The 19,047-nt window shown below is 50.5% G+C and overlaps 1 long non-coding RNA gene across 7 annotated transcripts in view; it reads right to left on the bottom strand.

The window, feature by feature from the left end:
- The window catches only part of LOC129118474 (uncharacterized), a 66,744-nt gene that overhangs the window by 19,742 nt on the left and 27,955 nt on the right, over nt 1-19,047 (bottom strand). For 5 of the 7 annotated variants that reach the window (XR_013181578.1, XR_013181575.1, XR_013181579.1 and 2 more), the window contains exons 3-4: nt 17,999-18,094; nt 3,045-3,133 (exon numbers count right to left, since the gene is read on the bottom strand). This is a non-coding gene — a long non-coding RNA (uncharacterized LOC129118474). Of the gene's footprint in view, nt 1-3,044; nt 3,134-6,499; nt 6,602-17,998; nt 18,095-19,047 lie in introns of those variants that run through there. The other 2 variants (XR_013181577.1, XR_013181576.1) reach the window with 2 other exon arrangements.

The following is a 19,047-nucleotide window of genomic DNA, read 5'->3' as shown; positions in this document are numbered from 1 at the left end:
CCACCTCCACTCTCTGTGCTCTCCGTGTCCCGGGATGGGACCTGGCAAAGTGAGGGAATGCTGGCTGGTGGGGGCTGAGTAGGGCTGCTGCCCTTTCCCCCAGCAGAGGAGATCCTTCCAGGGCTTTCACACACTTTTACAAGTGGTTTTGCTTCAGATGGACTCTTAAAAAACTCTTGGGATTTGTTTTCTGCCCCTCGGTGCCAGCTGGGCTTGGGGCTCCTGTGGGAATTCCTCCCGGACACGAGCCCGGCACGTGTGCCACGGGCGTGCACACACACGCTCTCCACAGGAATTTCTTAAGGAAAAGAATAATTACAGGTGGTAAACTGTTACTTTTCCACATTTAAATAAGAGACCAATTAAGAAGACTATGTAATTCAATTCTGGAGTGAGTGCCACTGAATTCAATTTGTTTCAGGTCAATGAATATAATGTGAAGTTATTAACAAAAAGGTCAGGGACTGCATATAAAATATACACACATGACACAGGCAGAGTAATTAGTACACATTTCACATGTTCTGCTGCTCAGACATATGGTGTAGAAAACCTGAGCGGGATTAGATGGTAATAAATGTTCCCCTCTCCCTCCCACCAGCTCCCAATTTAAATAGGGTTTATGGCTATTTCCCCGGTGTTCCTGGGATCTGCCCGAGGCTGAGGACCCACAGCCCACAGAGCAGCTCTGGGGTGGGGCCCTCAGCCAGGGCAAAGCTCCCAGGAAATCTGGGACTCTCCCAGGGCGAGAGATCCCCATGGAGCAGCCCAAGCCACAAGCCAGCACGTGATGGTGCAGGGACAGTTTTTGGGGACCCCAGGGCATGCCAACAGAGCCACACCTTTGTGGTGCCCTCACCAAGAATCACTCTGTTTCTCCATGCCTGTTTGCTACAAGTGCACACTCTGTGTGTGAAGTTACTGCATTAATGATAATAAAACAGTCAAATTATACAGTTAAGTGGTGGTTGAATTTGAACAAGTCCACAGCACACATTAAAAAAAAAAAAAAGAAAAAACAGGATAATAAAGCCTCAAATATGTTTTTGACCCTGAGACTGAGTATTGGACACCTGGATTCTCTTGCAGGTAAAGATGCCTTTCATAGGGGAGGAACATGAGGACTTGGGGAAAATTCCTCTGAAAGTTACAGGAAGAAATCCCAAGGTGCAAGAACTCTGCCCAGCACCAGAGGTGCTCTGGTGTCCAGTCAAACCTGCTAGGGACTCTCTGCTGGTAAAGGACAACCCAGATGTTATGGTTTGTGTGCTCCAGAATTTTCCTTGGCATCTTGTGTTCAGAATGAGATATGCAACCCATTTCCCAAGTTATGCTTTACCTCCAGTGCGGCCTGATGTGCTAAGGAAATGAAGTAGTTTGTGTATATTGATTAATAATTACCATTTACGACTGAACCTGGGAGCAGAATCCTCAGCTGGAGATATTTATTTTACCCATCATTCCTGTCTGGGTTTTGTACAGCTGGCTGCAGAAAGCAACAGGAAAAGCAGGAAGTGGAGAGCTCCAGGAATGGTAGGGACAGCCCTGGATCCACACACGTTTAGGATTTGTCTGCAAAGAGGGAACTGTGAAGCGACATTGGCTCGTACAGGTTCAGGGGTGAATTACACCTGAGACGGGGGTGTTAATTAATGTTGCATTGGCCAGGTACTCCAGTCAGGATCCCATCTCCAGAGCAATCAGCAGGATTCTCTGGGTTTGCTCTGAGGAGACCCAGGTTAGTGCTCACAGGATAGCCTGTCCTTAAACTGGGCAGAGGGGCCTTGTGAGGTCTGGACTGGCCACAGCTCAGCTCTTCAGCTGCCTCAGTCTGTCCCTCACCCCATTCCCCCCTGCAGCAGCCCCCATGGAGATCCCACTGGGAGATGGGGCTGCAATCAGCAGCAATCCCAGGCACAGCAGCAACCACCAGGATTCCCCACAGGCGGCACCTCCCCAGCACAGCTCAACCTCCCCAGGCTGCTGGGACAAGGTCTGATCAGTGCTGCTGAAACTGGTGGATTTCTCCCCACTTCCCAAAATCCAGCATCCCATATTCATCCACAAGAAGAGGAGTGGACAGAGGAAGGACAGCTCAGCAGGTTGCTGAATATACCATGTGGAGATGCCAAAAAAAAAAAAAAAAAGGGCAAACAAACAGGAGAAATCTATTTTGCTGTTAATTAAGAAGTCATCCCCTCCTAACCGGTTTGCTCTCCCCCTGATTCCTTGGTCTTTAAAAGCACTAAAGCAATTTAGTAAAAAAGTTAACACAATTTTACTGTTTGGCTGTGTTGGAAGACAACAAGCAAATAAAAAGCAGGGAAATAAATACCTACACAAAGCCGTTGTTTTTTTTCTTTTTCCCTCCCTCTCCTTTTGAATCTTCTGTTTCTCCACACTAAAACCCCACGGCGCGACTCCCCAAACCTCCCCACGACCACAGCGGCTCCCAGCAACATCTCTATCCCTCTCCATGCCTGGGGCTGGGTTTTGTGGGCACCCCAGGGACGTGCCCAGCATTTCCCCATCCTGGGGGTGGGAGCAGACCTCCCAGGCTCGGGCCACCGCCGGGGCCACGCGTGTTGGGGACAGGAGGGGACAGGAGGGGACAGCGCGCTCCCCGCCCGCGGGGTCGGCGCCCCCGGCCCCGGCGCCTCTCAGCGCCGCCGCTCCCCGGCGCTCTCATTAACTGAGGATTGCGAATGGGTCAGCAGATCTATACACTCCTGTGTTCCCCGGCCTGCTTTATTTATTTCTTTCTTTTTGCAGGATGCTGAATAACTAACCTTTCCCTCAATAGGCAGATTTAAAAAAAAAAATAGGATCCATCGCACAGCAGCAGGATAGCCTTGCTCTGTTTTGACCTTTCTGAAATTAATTTCCCAATCTTAGCTTTCAAAATCAGAGATTGAAAAGACCTATTAGATCAGCCAATCCATCTTATCACTAGCACGGCAGCAAGCAGAGACCCCAGCCAAGTGCTTCTCTATGCAGGGAAAATATTCTGGAATAAGACGGGGCATGAATTTAAAGTGAAATACCTGTTCCGGAATATTCTGCACGTGGACACGTACTCTGGAATAACTGCAGCTGATCCTGACTTTGCTCAGTTGACACCTGGAGCCGTCCACTGGAACAGAGGGGAGAGAAAAAAATAATCCTATTTTAGGATAAGAAGACATTTTTGTGGGGCAGGTCTGGGAAATAATTCTCCCCCGACCCTTTTTTCCCAGGCAGGCTGTCGCTCACAGGGCAGCACCACCAGGGAGGAGAGGGATGCGTGCTCAAGGAAATTCTGCCCTGACCTGCAAGGGTGTGGATCAGGATGCAAAATTCTGGTCTGCAGCTACTCCAGGAGCCTGGGGTGTTAACAGGCACCTCTCCCAACCTGCAGTGTAGCTCCTTTTCTGGGAACACTGCTCTTTTCAGTGGGTCCCTGCTTTTCCAGACAGCAAAAAACTTGGGGGTAAAACCCTGAATTTTATTGTTTGCTGTCCTGGCCAGCACTGCCAGCCCATGTTGGGGGTCCCCAGGAAGGCTCCTTGGTGAAGGGAGTGCTCCTGCTGCCATGCATCCCTCTCCCCCCGTTGCCCTTGGAATATCTGGGGCTCTGAAGGCCATGTTTTAATGCCAGCAGTGTTGATCTGGAGGGAACAGGTCACCACCCTGTGCTGACCTTGGTGTCCACCTCCACCCTGCCCCTCACTGCCCAGCAATGCCTGACAGGCTTGGACATCTCCAGTGTGGCATTCCCAGGGCTCTTGCAGACGTCTGCAGGGTTTGGATGCACAGGGCAGCACGGAGGGGAATCCTCCTTCTCAGAAACGAAGCAGGCCTTGCAGCAGGTCTGGTTACACCAACCTGCCCAACCCTGGCCATGCCCAGGTGGCTCGGGGAGGTGGTTCCAGCAGCAGCAGCACATGGAGCCCAGGTGTGGCCTGTCCCCTCCGGAGCGATGCCACTGTCACAAAGGGACAGGGGGAGTTGCTGGCGACGCCGAGCGGAGCCGTGGCTGTCACGGATATCGGTGCTGGGAGACAGGAGAATGCATTCCAGGTGTGTGGAAAGCAGCTTCTCCCCATGAAATGTGATGGGAAGGAGCCTCTGCCGACACCTGCAGCGAGCGTGTGCGCCGAGGAGCTGGGAGTTAACACCAGCAGGTGCCTGGCAGTTTAAAGCCCTGCTACATTTCCTCTCAGCTCTGTGGTGTGGTGAACAGCTCCGAGTCTTTTTCCCATGGAAACCCCTCTGTTCCGCCTCAGCACCCACCATCCCGGGGGGAAGAGCTGCCACCACCCCCTGCTCAGGGAGCACCGAGAGCACACAGCAAACTTTGGGCACTCAACAAGTCCTCTCCGCACACAGCCAGGGCCAAAAGATCAATATTGACACTTTAGATGATTTCTCTCAATTTGTTTTTTCTTCAATTGTTGGGGCAAAGTTCCACTTTTCCAATATCTTGGGTTCTCGGCTAATAGAAACAAATAAAGCGAAAGCTTCTGTCCACAATGGGTGAGGAGCATCCATTGTCAGCGGGCGCTAATCGGATTAAATTGGCTCCTGGCTCTATTGCTCGGGGATAACTCACTCCTAAATTTTTTCCCATCTCAAGGGGATGGGCCATTGTTGCTTTCCCCCCCCCTTTTTTTTCCTATTTAAATCTGACAGATAGAATGAGGAACGGCTGGAGCTGACGGCTCTGGGGAACAAAGAGCAGAGCCCAGCCCGGGGCCCTGCCTGGTGCCGGCCCCCCAGGGCCCTTCTCCCGCTTGGGCATCACCACTGCTGCCCTCTGGAAACCGCATTTAAAGCCTGGATGCGGCCAAGCAGGGAAAAAACCTGCGGCTGTCCACGCTCAGGTCGCTCCCCATTAGCATTTTAATCCGTACCCCTGGCACAGCCCCTTGGAAGGAGCTGGAGCTGCAGCAGCAGCAGCCACGTTCCAGCGAGCAGCCCGAAGAGAGAGACGGCCTTAAATAATGCCACCTTCGCAGGGAGGCCCCGCCAGCCGCCAGCTACATTTTTGCCCGGAGTCTGATAATTTTCAAAGCTATTGGCAACCTGGGAATTTTCCTGCCTTATCACCAGGGCTCAGCTAACTTCACTAACACTAATCAGAGCTGGAATCATTCATTCAAGGATTGCATGATCATGTTTTTCTTTAGCGGTGACAGCTGCCTGAGCCGCATTAGCAATGCAGATGAGTCAGCCTAATAGGTTAATGCAGAACACGCGAAAATTAGGTTTAATCCCCAGTGAAATAATCTAACATTTTCACATTTCTTGATGTTGGGATAGAGACATTGGTGGTGACTCAATTAGGTGTAATGTAGATCAAAGCAAATTTACCTTCTGGCTGAACCTTCCCCGTAGTTTAGATAGAAGAATATAAGGGTTCTTTACTAATTGGCCAATGGCTGTGGGGAGAATTGTACGGAAAGGGAATCGCGCTCCGGATCGGGGTCTGGAACGGGGCACGGGCTCTGCCGACACCAGGCTCGGTGCTGAGAGTGCAGCCCCTGCTCCTCGCCGTGCAGCCTCACAAATGAAGACGTCTGGGGGTTTTTCTGCAGTTTTATTTTACTCCCCCCCCCTCCCGCTCCCCCATTCGTTTTTAATGTCCCGTGCCGCAATATCCCCGGCGAGGTTTGAAAGACCTTGTGCGATAAAAGGAGCGTATAAAGGAGAGGAAGAACCCCACCCCGTCTAATGTTTCCATTCCCGGGGAATAACATATCAAACAGCAATCGCTTCCAGTCGTAAAGGGAGGGGAACAAAAAATTACATGCCCTCAGTTGCCAAATTATTTTTTTGCCTTGACATCTTAATTCTTAATCCTTGTGTGTGGTCAAATCAGCCTACTATAGACAACCAATCAAGCAATTATTCCTAAATTATATTTGCCCAGCTCACATTGATTGGTTATTCTTTTCTTATTGGGTAAGCTCATTAATTCCGAGCAGCTTGCTTATTATGCTTTCCACATCATTTTCCTTCGGAGCCTATCTACTCACACCAGCCTGCTGATGTTTCAAGATGCCACGCAGAAAAAAAAGGCCGAGTGATCTATTGCATTGTCTCTTCCAGCAATTACAATTCACATTGCTGATTAACTTTGATGTGAAAACTAATGAGATAAGGCAAGTTATCAAGGCGGACCTGATCGTCATCTCATTTATAGAGCATTTGCCATCAGTGAATGACAAAAACTAATGAAGATGTATCTGACAGCAGGCTGAGCCGCGGCCGAATTTCGTTTCTCATCAGCGAGTGCTCTGCTTCGAACTCATCAGTCTATCTGAAACATGTGGAAATTAGCTTAATAATGAAAACACTTCATCCAAATAGACAAATGTTTACATTAAAACAGCTACGTGATAAATAGATGTTAAAGATTTTATGCCTTCTTGAGTCTAAACAATGGAGCACAAAATATGTTCTCATATTCACTAAATCATGCCCATAAAAGCTCCCTCCCCACGTGCCGCCGCCGTACCTGCAGCGGGCTCCCCTCTCTGTGGCTCGCGGAGATTCCCGGGCTGCGGCTCGAATCATTCGGGATCCAACTCAGGGATGCCCGTGCCAGCACTGGGCAGGGACGGGGGGGCTGGCCCTGCCCACACCTGGGGCACACGGATCCCAAAAGACGCTTTTTTAGTGCTTTTTTTACTTAGAGGTGCTGCGCGCTGACATTTACCCAAGGTAGAAAAAAGGGATCCGGTTGGCCCCCGGACAGAGTGTAAAGCAAGCACAGGCATAATTCATGTAAATACAGCAGCGTTTCTTTCCTGAGCCGTCACCAAAAAGCCGCCTGCGGTATCAGTCTAGTTTAGAAATGTTGTGATAAAAGGGAGGCAGGCAGAGCTGCTCCCATTTTTAATATTGTGGCTTTGGTATCTTTATTTATGAGAGACTATTTCATATTTGTCGGGCACTATTTCACACGCTTCTGCTATGTCCAAACGTATCCCCGAGATGTTTTTGCATCTGGAATAAAATATCCGTCCACAATGCTGGTATCAGAACAACACTATTTCTAATAAAAAAGACAGGCATCTGCAAGGCAGAAGAGTGAAACTCTCGCTTCAAAAATTATTCTAAAAATTGCCATACTTCAATTAAAAAAAAAAAAAGAACTGGTAAAAGATTCTCTTCCTTTACCATGATATTTCCCTCTCCCTGAAAAATCTATACGGACAGGCTATGAAGCATTGCCTCCTTTAGGAAAAAATCAACCCCGAGCACGTTATCCCCAATATAAGAGGAACTTTAAATTTGATTTTAAAAAACCGATTATCCAAGCGGCTTGGGGAAAAAAAATTTAAAAAAATTAAAAAAAACCAAAACTAAAAAAAGAGAGCGTTTGCAGAAAAGGCACAGGAGCTCCTATAAATTCCGTGCGGCGGCGGCTCCGTGGAACACCCAGCGGAGCTCCCGGCCGGGTCGCGGTGCCCCCAGCCCGTTCCCTGCGCCCCGCACTCACCGCATCCCCAGGCCCGGCCCCGATCGGGCTGCCCGGGCATTGTGCGGCGCAGATTAGCCCGCACAAAGGGCCCGCATCCCGGCTAAGTTAAAAGAAAAGCCTGCTAGGAAGCGCCGGCGACAAATTACTACTTCAGCGCTGGATTAAATGTAAAAGCCCTTCACAGAGCTGCAGATAAATCCTGCGCGCTAGAAGGAACCATAAAAGTACTCGTTCAAGAGCTACAGGCACAAGTGGAAAATTGACCCCAAAGATTTTTTTTTTTTTTTTTAAAGTAGGCGAAGTTTATAAAATTTCTGCCGCCGCAGCCGGGAGAGGGTCGCGGCAGCGCTCCCGGGCACCGGAGCTGGACACGTCCGCGGCCACTGGAGCGAGCATTCCGTGAAATCCCAGCAAGGTTTGCTTGGTGCCTTGGAGGGCTTTTGCTTTGTGCCTCTCTTGTTTGTTTGATTTGCGTTTTGTCGGGTTTTTGGTCGGGTTTTGTTTGGGGTTTTGGGTTTTTTTTTGTTTTTTTGTTTTTTGTTTTTTTTTTTTTGTTCCCCTTTTTTTTTTCCCCGCTTTCTCTTACCCAGCTAATGAAGCAGAATGGTTTCGCTTTCACCACTCGCGCACAGAGTGGGAAAGCACTGCTGCCATCCTCATTTCCCTTTTCCCTCCATCCTTCCCAAGGCTGCCGTGAGACCCCCGCATCCCGCGGGATGCTCCGGGCGGGCCGGACGCCGCAGCCGCGTCCCTGCGGTGCCGAACGACTCGCGTCACCCGGGCACGCTGCATCTCTCCGGCCGCACAGCCATTGTTTTACATGTCTCAAGTGCCATCCCGGCCGCGGCAGCGGCCCTGCTGGCTGCCCGGGTGTGCATCTCCGTGTGCCCGCACGCAGGGACGGACGGGGAGAGACGGGGATGCTGCTCCTCCCTCCCCCTCCCCGGCCTTCATCCCGGCCACCTATTTTAATAAATAATTATAGGCAGCTAAAGGATTTCTTCATTCCAAAAGGTCTCCCCTTCACATTTCTCAGAGGTTCAGCTCAAGGAGACACCATGATAATAAGGCTGACTCGGGATCCCTACTCCACAATGTCATTATGAGCTACCATTTAAAATGAAAAAAAAAAAAAAAAAGTCTGTATATTATACCTAAAAGCATTACAAGGTTAGTGTCTCAGCTTGGGGAATATTTAATGCTGCTGGGAAAGCAGCACTGCTGCTCTGAGGAGGAGGAAAAAGGAGAAAAAAAACACAACGAGAGAAAAATCCTTTCTGAAACACAAGCCTAGAAAAAAGATGTTGGGAGCGAGCACGGAGATCATTTGCATTTCCAATGACTAGGACTAATCCTCCACTACCACATTTATATTTTCTTATTACTTTTCCTAATTGTCTCCTTTTTATTTTATTTTATTTTTTTTCCCCTGCTTGTAGCTTTTCCTCCTGTTTCTGTTCCCAGCTCCCCTTATTGTCTGGCTCAGGGCTGGATCACCCGGGGCTGCTGCCGGCCCCTCCACACTGCCCAGGCCACACAGCCAGGAAAGCCTGGCTGCCTCACACACACACACAGAGCCTGGGTGATGCACCAAGGAGCTTGGCTCTCTTAGGGTTTGCTAAGAAACATTTCTGGAGGCAAGGAAGGGCTTTTTGTCTGGTGCCCGGGGCATGGCACAGGCAGAGAGCAGCCTCAGCAGTGTCCCACCCCTGGCATGGGCACCTCAGGAGCCAGCCAGCCCTGTCTTCCCCTGAAAGCCACCTTGGGCTGGCAGGGAGTGGAGAACAGACCAGCCTGAAGCCCTCAGCAAGAGACAGCACCCAGCCAGGGGGGCTGTTCCCAAAAACCCGGGCTCCCCGGGCAGGGAGCTTGGCGTAATCCCCAAACCCTGCTCCAGAGGCTCTCAGCTCCAAGCACTGCCTGAACTGGGGCTGTGTCTCACCCCCAAGTCACAGCCTCTGTCTCTGTTGAGGAAATTACACAACTAAATGCCTGCTCGAGACCAGCCACTAAACCGCTCCCACAGTATTATCCTAAAATTTGCTAATAGTGGCTCTTTCACATAAATTAAGTGATAATGAAAAAAAGCCTCCCTTTGAATTTATATATATTTCAGCAGAGAATAATGTTTTATTTAAAATAGTTACAGCGTGCCTTTTGATTTGGAGTTTAAAGTAAATAATATTTGTACATCTAAAACATACTCAAGACAAATGAAAAGCCTCTAGATGCTTTTGTATGAGATGCTGAAGAGCTCTACAAACTTAAAAGCACAACCTCAATTAAGCCCATCTTCATCTGGAAAAAAAATTAGCAACTGAAAGCTGAATATATTAGATAATGCACACTTGCAGGAGAGCATTCTCTTAGCAAAAAATTCTTGATAACCAACCTAAAGCTGGCCTTCGAGTTGCTCGATGCTAATTTTGTTTGAAACTGTTTAACTAACTCTGAATAGATATCCATATTCAACAAAGACATAATTAATGGCAACCTTTTCTTCTGCTTAGAAGACATCATAACAAGCAGAAAAGTACAAAAAGATTTTTATAGTAACTAATTTAAGGACAAAGGGTTGACCTCTAGCATTTCATTAAATAAATGGAGCGAATGAAAGAAGAGTGACAGTATTCATCCTTGTTCAATTCAAGCAGCCAATTTCAAAATGCAAATCATAATCTGCAGATGTTGGAGCCTGATATATTTTTTTAAAATATCATTTGTTCAATTTAAGAACATCAGACATTTGAATTTTAAATTAAAAAAAAAAACCAAAAAACACAAAAAAACCAAACCAAACCAATTCCCAGCTCCAGGTTGAGGCGCAGCGTGACTGCACGCTCGGAGCCGGGGTCTGCCGGGGCTCTCCTCCCTCCCCACCTCCCCAGCCATTCATTTTCGACATTATTCTCAAAACCTTTTAATGGAGAAGTTCTGCTAAGCTGCACATTATTCCTGATTAGCACAGCTGGCCGGTGCTGCTGCCTCTGCAGCCCGGGGATGACCGAGAGCAGCTCCGCGTGGAGCCCGGCCAGCGGCTCCAGCCTCCCTCCCCACCTGTGGGCACCCTGCTCCCAGCGACCCAGGGGGATGCATTGTCCCTGGATACGCTCCCATGGCACAGGGACAAGTGTCCTGGCTCTGGTCCCCATGGATGGCAGAGCTCCAGGAGGTGACCAGAGCACAGGTGGGGATAACAAGGGGAGGTGAGCTGGCTCTGAATTTGGGAACACAATGCCAAACCTCCAGAGCCGGGTTTTCTTTCAGGTGCCAAGGTGCAGTGGGAAAGGAGGAGATTTTGGCTGGACCATGGATGATCTGCAACCCTTTAGCAGGGGAGGGAGGGATGAAGTCTCAGTGTCCAGCTTGGCACACACCTGTTCCACGGGGCTCTGTGGAAGTCAAACATGTGCCAAGGCACACGGGGGGAGCCCGGGGGAGCAGCTCCAGGCCAGTGGGTATCACACAGTGCCATGAGTACAGATCCATGGAGGGCTTCCTTCCTCATTCCCTTCAATCCCCTGAGAGGGAAGGAAATTCACCTCTCTCCCCCAAGCTCAGTAGTGACATTAAGGGACACTTTTAATGCGCCCAAGGGGACCAAAGGATGCCTGGCCACACCTGACACAACGGCAGCACGAGTTCCTCCCTTCTTTCTACACCAGCTCAAACAGCTGTTTCCAGGCTTGCAGGGATAACCCACAGGGCCTGGTGGCACTGTCGAGCCTGGACATGTGTGGAGTTTGGTTTCTCCCAGGAAATGGCTTTAGGGTGTTTGGGAAGTGTTTTTGGAGAAGCACGAGATTTTAACATTTATTTTGGCCATTGAAGCACACAGAAGTTTCTGGCCTCCCTGAACTGGGTACAGTGGACCAACAGTGACATCTCCTCAGCGAGAGCAATTCCCTTCCTTCCTTAATAAATGGAAAAGATCCCACATTCCCACCAAAGGGCCCCTAGCTACCGCTAAGTTACAGTGAAGCACAACCTCTGCAAAGGCATGTATATTAATTAAATTGCTGCTGATTAGGACCCATCAGAGTGTGCAGAGAGGGACTGAAATAAACGCCCAGGACCATCCCTGGGGATAGGAGAGCAGCAGAGAGGGACTGAAATAAATGCCCAGGAGCATCTCTGGGGAGAGGAGAGCAGCAGAGAGGGACTGAAATAAACACCCAGGAGCATCTCTGGGGAGAGGAGAGCAGCAGAGAGGGACTGAAATAAACGCCCAGGAGCATCCCTGAGGAGAGAAGAGCAGCAGAGAGGAACTGAAATAAACACCCAGGAGCATCCCTGGGGAGAGCAGAGGAGAGCAGCAGCGCTGTGCCGTGGCCTCACCCCGGGCAGAGCAGAGCCATTTCTGAGGGCAGTTTTGTCCCAAGCCCTTCCCAAAGGCCACGAGCCCATCCTGGCCCCACTGGAGCTGGGCACGGGCAGGAAGAAGGGCAGGGCTTTGCCAGCCCTCCTACACAAACAGACCCTGCAGCTGTCGCAGGGCAAAATAAATGACTTCCGGAGGTTAGGGAGAATAAATGAATCCATTCAGGCATGAGTGAAGGGGACATTGTTTTCCCCCTCGAAAAAAAAAAAAATCCCTCCCCAACAACCTATATATTAAGGTATCAATGAACAACAAATTCATTCAGTTATGACACAGGAAATCTAAAGCAGAATGGGCTGCAAAACAAACTCGATTTATCTGCGCCACACACGCAAGAGGAAAAAATGCCTCTTGTTGGCTGCTCTGCCAGGGCTAGGGCTCCTCTCGAGGATTCCAGCCACACACAGAGTGTTTTCTGCCACTGCTTTAGCTGTGGGTGCGAACTTCTGAGATTAAGATTGTTCCCTTAGGTTTATCCTCTTCAGGGACAACGTGTGCACAATACGCCTTTGGAGCGCATTTAAAGCCAGGCTGCAGATGCACATAATCTCCATCCTCCTGCACCACAAACAGGAGATGTGGAGGTTTTGGTTTGGTTTGTGGTTTTGTTTTTTTTTTTTTTTTTAAAGGGAGAGGAATTACCCATTCAAAGAGAAACCGAGTTTTTTCACTGTGGAAACCTTCATTTTTATATTAGAAAAGGAGAAGCAAAAACTAAAAGGCTCGAGCCAGACCTGATTCCTCAAAACAAGCCAGCAGCTCCCTTCTCTCCCAGCTCTCAGCAGCAGCCCTGAGCCCACCCAGGGGGCCCCATCTGCTCCACTGCATGTCTGGGCACATGCTGAGCCTGAGGGGACACCCCCAGCTTCCAGAAGGACAGAGGGACAGTGCCTGTCCTACCCTTGGCATTGCCACGGACGCACTTCCCTGAGCCCACTCCCCTTTGCTGTCCAGCACTACAAACCCGAGACGTGGCTGAGAAACAAAGCCCATCCTCCTCTTATTTCCGAAACATTTATGCTTACAGCTGTTTTCCCCAAGTAACGTTAAAAAAAAATCTCTTAAAAATGAGTGCAGCGGGTCAATCCTGCTGTAGAAATGGAATTGGTACCCAGCTGCAAGGAGCACTCGGCGTGCAGGGGAATAATCCAAAAGGTTTTAATTAGGCAAAGCAGCAATAAATGAAGGAATATGAGCTTGGATGAGAACACTCAAACGTATAAATAACTGGGAAAGGCGAGATACGGAAAGGGGAGATCTCCCTCCTGCCAGGGAGCCCCAAAACAAGGCAGGGCACAGACCCCTGCGGGGGCTCTGCGGGGCGCATTAATGCCGAGCACATCCCCGGCCCCATGAGCAGAGCCAGCAGCCCACCCCTTCCGTCAGCCGCTGACTTCCTCCGCGTCCCGGACAGCTGCACGTCCGTCTGTCCGGCCGCGGCTCCCGAGCTGCCCGCCGTGCCCGGCTCCGGAGGGGTCCCCGACAAAGGCGGGATGCGCCGGGCGCGGGGCTCCCTCCCGGCCGCTCCTTAGGAAAGCAAGTCACGCTCCCGCGACAACTGCTCCTCTGTGCCTGTTTGAACTGTCCCTCCCAATTAGCAGTAATAAGGGACTCTGTAAAGATGAGCAAACACAGCGCATTCATTAGTCCCGGCGGCCCCCGCCCTCCCTGCTGGCAGCCCCGGGAGATCCCCAGGGCACCGCTCCCGAGGATGCCGAGCGCATCCCGCCCGGCCCCAAAGGCAAATTAATGACGAGCCGCTCCAAGAGTTTGCCCGAAATTATTTTATTCTGCCCGGGAATTGATTACTCCCGGCCTGGAAATATGTCCAAATCAATACACCGAAGCTCAGGACGAAAAAAAAGACATGCTCTAGCCCCATTTATTCATCCACTTTTTTGAGGAATGGCACATAATTTACTGGGTCGGAATTGCTAAGCCTTTCCAGAGCGAGGACTAATGACCAGCTGAAGGGAAGCAATGCCTCCCATCCATCTCCCAGGCGAGTCACGAGTCCCCACACGCTGCTGGTGATGACCTTGGCAGTGGCCAAGACGCCCACGGTGACAGAATGTGCCTGAGGCCATTGAAACATGTGGGTCGAGGCAGCCACCAAAGGAAATGCTTTTAAACCCCCCCAAAAGGATGACTGGTGCCCAGGTGGGGGTCCCTGCACAGCCTGTTCCTGCCTGGCCAGCTGGAGTAGTCAGTGCTTCAGGGGTGAGCTGAAAGCGATGCCGAGCGTCCACCACAAACCCTGAAACTCTTTGGGCAGCACCTGTGGCCGGGTCTCAGCACTGCACATCAACAACCTGCCCTACCCAGGGCGTGTGGATTCAGCTCCCCAAAGCAAATGGCACTAGGGACACCAGGGGACAAGGACACCCGGGGGGCTGAGCCCCAGGCCTGGGGGCGGTGGCAGCAAGGCTCCCCGCGCACCGTGCGGGTGACACGTGTCCCCATTTGCCAATGCTCTGCATGCTCCACGGGGTCCTGCATTTTCCAGGACATTAAACCCTCCTATCCCCCCTGGAAAGCTCGGTGGCAGCTGTCACGCTGCTCACGGCAGGTGGGCTCCTGCTGCACACCATCAGTGTCACTCCCCAGCCGCTGGCGGGTGAAGGACGAGGTGGCCCCGGTGGCCCCAGGAGCTGCCAGCACCAGCACTGAGAGGCAGCTACAGCAGCACATCTGCATGGACACTCATGGGGCCTCCTGTGCACTGCCACCCATGGAAAGGACACTCCTGATTGTGTTAAAACAGGAGAGCTCAAACCTTTCTGCCTGTTGTGAGCCCTTCAAGCAAACATCTGCATGTAAAACAGAGACATGAAGCAGCAGAGCGCTGCAAAAACCCAAATCCAGGGATTGCTGGCTTCCCCTTGAGCAAAGCCCTTCCTACCCAGGCTGCTCCGGACATCTCTGAGGGCATGGTGTCCTCAGAGAGGCCTGGGCAGCCTTGAGGTGGAAGAGAATTCCCCTTGGCCCCGTCTCACAGATGAGAGATGCCAGGGTGGGAGAAGGAAACCAAGGAAAGAGCAAAACACAGTGGGGTTTGCAGCGAAGCTTGCTGAGCCCCAGCTCAGAGGCAGGGCAGGGAGAAGAGTGGGTTTGCACCCAGAGAGCCCAGCCAGGCTCTGCCTCCCTGGCACTCCTGGTGAGCCTGAGCTCCCCAGCCCGAGTCCATTGCCAGGGGCTCCTGGGCACAGCCCAGCTCTCGCCCTCCTTCAGCTGCACTTGGCTCTGCTCACAGGGGATCTTTCTAGACTGAAACACTGCTGCTCCCCCATTCAGAACGGGAACATCTGTGAAAAGGGATCATTCATAATAAACTTGTGAGTGCTGGGTAGGGGAAAAAAAAAAAAAAAAATACTCGTCCCAGAAAACAACACGGCCTTTATTTTTCGGTGCGGCCGCCTGAGCCTGCAGCACCCTGGAGGGTGGGGCAGGGAGGGCTGGGGGGCTCAGCTCATCCCCCTGCACCCCCAGCCTGCACAGCTCCCCAGGCACAGCCTGGTGCAGCAGGACAGGACAGCAGGGACACATGGCAGGGCCCCATTCCTTCACTCGCCTCCCTCCCAGCCTAACAGGCACAAATCCCCCCATGTGGCAGCAACACAAACGAGTTTTATTACTCAATAAAATATTTGAAACAAAATAAATGGTTTTGTCAAACACTATATCTCCTCAAATAATAATGATGCACCAGCTCACCGGGAAAAACAACCAACATTCATATTCTGTGGCAAAGGTTTATTTCGCCTCCCCGAGGAGAGGGGAACGGGCATCTCAATTCGGAATTCAGACACTGTATGGGAATACAGTAACTATAGTTCTCGGAGGGTTTGTGTAAATGCCAGCAAAACAAACCCCAAATCAAATTTATTAGCTGGTGGAGATCTCTAACAATCTTACACAGTGACTGATGAAGCCGTCGGGGAATTCCTTTCAACATTTAGTGATTTAAAGCCCCTACAGAAACTTCATTGTCTGCTCCAAGACAGAAAGAGTTCCTCGGTACCCAGTGCTGCTCCGACAGCAGCACTGGGGTGGGTGACATTGCCAACGTGTGCTTTCTTTCATCTGGAAACATTTCCAGGAATCCTAACATCCTGTGGAGTCCTGTGGAGCACCATAAAGGGAGGAAGCACAAATGAATTAAGAACTGCAGCCTGTGTCCTGAAGGGCCTGCCTGTGTTTTGATGGCAAGGTTGGGATGTTCACTTCTGCCCCAAGTGTGCCTCCAGAACCAATCTGGAGGTCATTCCCCACATGGATCAGCCACTGGCCACCCACAGTCTGCTCGGCAGGGACAGGGCAGAGCTGCAGGTTTTGGACACAGCCAGGTCCCACCAAAGTGCAGGGTGGCAGAACCAGGCTGGCTGTGCCTCAGCAAGTCAGATCTGCTCTCTGGGAAAGCACCAGGGCTGGGAAAGCACCAGGCTCCCACTCCAGGTGAGACAATGCCCTTCCTGAGGATGCCTGAGGGGAGGAAGGTGAAGGTGAAGGCACAGCTGTGCCCTCAGAGCACCCACACCAGGCCCGCTCCCACAGAACTGCTTTTAAAAGCAAACCCTGAAATGCACAGCTCTAATTGCCAGGTTTTTTGTCATGCATGTTCATCACTGGGTCATTTGCATTTTAGCTGCTAAAATATCAAGGGGATGTTACTTAATCAATCACCGCAGCTCACAAAGTCCTAAGTGAGAGAATATTTTTTGATTGTCTCTGCTTGTATCTAAACATCTCACAAACCCGCCAGCCAGTTCTTCATTTCAATTAGGGCAATGCTGATCGTTAGCTAACTAATAAGGACCAATTTTCTGTCACAACTATTTCCTAATTAAATTCAAAACAGAGATTTCTAACCCAGATGGTCAGCAATGCTGCAGATTTGTTTAAATTTGGTATCACAGTAACAAACTACTAATTAGGGTTTGTAAATACGCCAATTCCCTTATGACTTAGTTGTTAGTAATGCATACAACCGGTTTATTAAAGCACTAATTGTGTCTGGCTTTACTTGGGCCTAACACATAATCCACTTATCACATACTGGTACCAACTCATTTTGAAGGGATTATGAATGAAATCATAAATGAGGTCTCGCATCCCTTTCCTGGTATGCTTAATAAAGGTTTGCTGTCATATTTAGATGGCATATTTAGATTTGCTGCCTCTGATGGAGAACGGCCCCGCAGTGACGCCGATGCTCATTCCTCCAAAGCCTGTTTGACACAAAAAGTTTCTGCCCCAGCTCCATTGGGCAGCAAATTGTCCCAGCAGCCAAGCTACTCCCAAGGAGCTCTGGCATTTCCCAGAGAAAACGCTGAATTGTTTATTTCTGAGGTCAAGCTCAGCCCCTCCATGGGGCTGGGGGCTCACAGGACCCCCGTCCCCTTGCCTGGAGACACTCATGAGCCTGGACCACCTTCCTGTAGAGGCATGGAGGGCACCAAACCTCCTGGATTTGGAGGATTCCCTCCTGCCCTTGCAGAGGGACAGCCCTCTGGAACAGACCCTGTTTTTGAAGGAAGGCTTTGTTCCGAGGAGCCCAAATGGGTGACACCCCACAGCTGGGGCACTGATGCCCCTCGGCGCCGCGGCTTTATCAAGAGTGCACAAAGTAGGAAATAAATGATAGATAACTGTGAATTGCAAGGTTATGTAAACATGGAGGGGGTTCCAGAAGAATCCTATTAAAGCATAAAAGAAAAGCGTGGATGGTTTATCACATCACTAAGACCCAAGAATGCATTAATAAATAGAAGAATAGATAACGAACCGTGGAGTACAAGGCTAAACTATCCGCTATTGTGAGGATCCTGTGACAGTAGAAACAATGAAGGGGAAGAAAAAAGCTTTGTTGGTCTGCCACCAGAACCTTGTAGTGTATCTTTTATAGCCCATTTTTAATGAATTCACAGCACCTATCAGTTATTCTCTGCCCAAATCCCTCATTTTCCTCCCTCTTGAATGCAAATTCCCATGCTGCACTCTGCCTTCACCATGACTTCCCCCGTTAAACTCGGGGGCTCTCTGGGTTTCAATGGCCTTTCAGCCACAGCCAGAACAGGTTTCTGCTTTCATATTTCCAAAGGGTTTTCAGGATGGTAACAAAAGTGGGGCTTAATGCAAAGCAGGAGTACCTCTGAGCCTTGCTGCATCCTTTGCTTCTTCTGTGACAGGAGGGTGAATGCTCAGACAGGTCTGATTCAGCCCAGAGTGATGATGCCTAGACGTGCCTGCAAGGGAAAAAAAAAAACCCAAACACATGAAAGCTGCTGCTCCTCTTGCTGTTTTCCAGCCCTCTGCAAATAACGCTGAGAATTGTTGGAGGGGACTTCATATTAATCCAAGAGATAGTACCCTCTTTGTAGACACTACTGAGACTCACTAACAGTTTATTTTCACTGCACTGAGGGGGTTTTATCATTAAATAAGGACCCGGGATACATTTACTGTAGATTACTTTTATTTTTACTACACTGTCGTTAGGTACAGAGCACTAAGGAGCCAGGGCTGACTATGACACACTCTGCAGTAAAACCCCACTGCCTCCAGCAGAATCCGAAATCCTGATGGACTTCCACGTAAAAAGTCCCAAGGACTCTGTGCTGCTGCGCTGGCGCTGGCAGCTGTGGCACCAACATCTTGCAGGAGCACGGCCTTGACAAGGCTGGCAGGGGCAGAAGAGGGTCTGTGTTAAAGATGGGCACAGCACGATGGATGCCCAAAGTTTCAGAGTTCTTTTGGTGGCAAACCCCACCTGCTGCAGGTCCCCAAACTGGGCCTAGTTTGAGGCTCACACTGGGAACTCCTCCTGCCTCCTTACTCTTCACATCCCCAGAGGATGCTGTAGGTAAGCAGGAGAAGCCAGTTGCCTTTCCCCACTCTGAGAAAATGGAATTCAAGAGACCTGAGTGAATCCCAAGCAGGAGGCAGGAATCTGGATTTGCCTTTTTCTGGACTATGCCCACTCGAGATCCCAGCAGCTCTTGGTGCCTGTCCCACCAGCGCATCCCTGTGAGCTTCCAGGGGGTCCTGCAGGACAGCCACACCACAGGGTCCCTTGTCCCTAGAGACAGGACAGGGGGACACCTCCCTTCTCCTTTGCTGGCTGCCAGAGGCGAGGCACAGGCAGGGAGGAGGCTGCCCTCCCTCCCCTCAGCCTAGAGCCTCTCCTCTGACCAGGAGG

Source organism: Agelaius phoeniceus, chromosome 3, assembly GCF_051311805.1.
Source record: "Agelaius phoeniceus isolate bAgePho1 chromosome 3, bAgePho1.hap1, whole genome shotgun sequence".
In the NCBI taxonomy this organism is placed as follows: Eukaryota; Metazoa; Chordata; class Aves; order Passeriformes; family Icteridae; genus Agelaius; species Agelaius phoeniceus.
The sequence above is the reverse complement of the archived record's forward strand: the minus strand, read 5'-3'. Positions and strand labels throughout refer to the sequence as shown.